Source organism: Durio zibethinus, unplaced genomic scaffold (assembly GCF_047325235.1).
Source record: "Durio zibethinus cultivar Kanyao isolate XHJ-2024 unplaced genomic scaffold, ASM4732523v1 HiC_scaffold_320, whole genome shotgun sequence".
NCBI lineage: Eukaryota > Viridiplantae > Streptophyta > Magnoliopsida > Malvales > Malvaceae > Durio > Durio zibethinus.
Window position 1 is genome coordinate 27,501 of NW_028322943.1, and position 2,500 is coordinate 30,000.

The following is a 2,500-nucleotide window of genomic DNA, read 5'->3' on the forward strand; positions in this document are numbered from 1 at the left end:
GGTGGTCGAGGCAACCGCCCGCACCAGGGCCGATAGTGTGCCGATGGTGCTCGAGGCAACCTGTCGCACCAGGGCCCAGCGTGTGCCGATGGTGATCGAGGTAACCTGCCGCACCAGGGCCCAGCGTGTGCCGATGGTGGTCGAGGCAAGTTCCCGCACCAGCGCCCAGCGTGTGCCGATGGTGCTCGAGGCAACCGACCGCACCAGGGCCCAGCGTGTGCCGATGGTGCTCGAGGCAACCTGCCGCACCAGGGCCCAGCGTCTGCCGATGGTGCTCGAGGCAACCTGCCGCACCAGGGCCCAGCGTCTGCCGATGGTGCTCGAGGCAAGCGCCCGCACCAGGGCCCAGCGTGTGCCGATGGTGGTCGAGGCAAGCGCCCGCACCAGGGCCCAGCGTGTGCCGATGGTGCTCGAGGCAACCTGCCGCACCAGGGCCCAGCGTGTGCCGATGGTGCTCGAGGCAACCGACCGCACCAGGGCCGAGCGTGTGCCGATGGTGGTCGAGGCAAGCGCCCGCACCAGGGCCCAGCGTGTGCCGATGGTGGTCGAGGCAACCTGCCGCACCAGGGCCCAGCGTGTGCCGATGGTGCTCGAGGCAACCGACCGCACCAGGGCCGAGCGTGTGCCGATGGTGCTCGAGGCAAGCGCCCGCACCAGGGCCCAGCGTGTGCCGATGGTGCTCGAGGCAACCTGCCGCACCAGGGCCCAGCGTGTGCCGATGGTGCTCGAGGCAACCTGCCGCACCAGGGCCCAGCGTGTGCCGATGGTGGTCGAGGCAAGCGCCCGCACCAGGGCCCAGCGTGTGCCGATGGTGGTCGAGGCAAGCGCCCGCACCAGGGCCCAGCGTGTGCCGATGGTGGTCGAGCCAGGAGCCCGCACCAAGGGCCGGCTTGTGTCGATGGTGTTCGGGGCAACCGCCCGTACCAGGGCCCAGCGTGTGCCGATGGTGCTGGGGGCAAGCGCCCGCCCCAGGGCCCAGCGTGTGCCGATGGTTATCGGGGCAACCGGCCGCACCAGGGCCCAGGGTCTCCCGATGGTGCTCGAGGCAACCGCCCGCACCAAGGCTCAGCATGTGCCGATTGTGATCGAGGCAACAACCCACACCAGGGCCCAGCTTGTGCCGATGGCGGTCGAGGCAAGTGCCCGTACCGAAGGGCAGCCTATGCCGATGATGGTCGATGCATGTGCCATCACCATGCGTCATCATGTGCCATTGATGGTCGAGGCCTTGGCCGAAGTTCGATTTTGAGCCACGGTGCCCATGCTTGGCTCCAGCATGTGCTGGTGCCGCATTTTTTTCACTCGGGACAGCATCGCCGGAGCATCGCCGGAGCATCGCCGGAGTACCGCCGGAGAACCTGACCGGCGGCATTGGGGTTCCGGCGATTGGGAGGGGGGCCGGGGGGGTGTGCGCACATGATGTGCGATGGGTGCTGGTACTTGGCCTTGTGTTGGCCCCCTATCCCTCATCAAACCTCTGAGAATTCACACCCCCTTAAAGAGCATTTGAGATTTTACAGGTTTGCTACCAGTAGCCGTTAAAGTGTCTGAAATGGGGACACTTTTTTCAAACGGTCACAAAATCTTCTCTACTTCGAGTTTTTAGCTGAATTTTTTTGTGCATGCCAACAAAAATAGAAGGATCATGCCTACAAAATTTGGGGCCAAAAATCCTTATAAAAAAATTTTAAAAATTCCCGAACCGCAAAAAGTTTCGAAAATCGTGAAAAATAGAAAACGAGTCATCTTCCAACGAAACTTCACGTGAAGGCTTAGGGGACCATTGTATGAATTTACAAGCCATAAAAATGGCATTGGCACGGCAGAAATTTGAAGATGTGCCTAAACCCACCAGGGCCCAGCGTGTGCCGATGGTGCTCGAGGCAACCGCCCGCACCAGGGCCCAGCGTGTGCCGATGGTGGTCGAGGCAACCGCCCGCACCAGGGCCGATAGTGTGCCGATGGTGCTCGAGGCAACCTGTCGCACCAGGGCCCAGCGTGTGCCGATGGTGATCGAGGTAACCTGCCGCACCAGGGCCCAGCGTGTGCCGATGGTGGTCGAGGCAAGTTCCCGCACCAGCGCCCAGCGTGTGCCGATGGTGCTCGAGGCAACCGACCGCACCAGGGCCCAGCGTGTGCCGATGGTGCTCGAGGCAACCTGCCGCACCAGGGCCCAGCGTCTGCCGATGGTGCTCGAGGCAACCTGCCGCACCAGGGCCCAGCGTCTGCCGATGGTGCTCGAGGCAAGCGCCCGCACCAGGGCCCAGCGTGTGCCGATGGTGGTCGAGGCAAGCGCCCGCACCAGGGCCCAGCGTGTGCCGATGGTGCTCGAGGCAACCTGCCGCACCAGGGCCCAGCGTGTGCCGATGGTGCTCGAGGCAACCGACCGCACCAGGGCCGAGCGTGTGCCGATGGTGGTCGAGGCAAGCGCCCGCACCAGGGCCCAGCGTGTGCCGATGGTGGTCGAGGCAACCTGCCGCACCAGGGCCCAGCGTGTGCC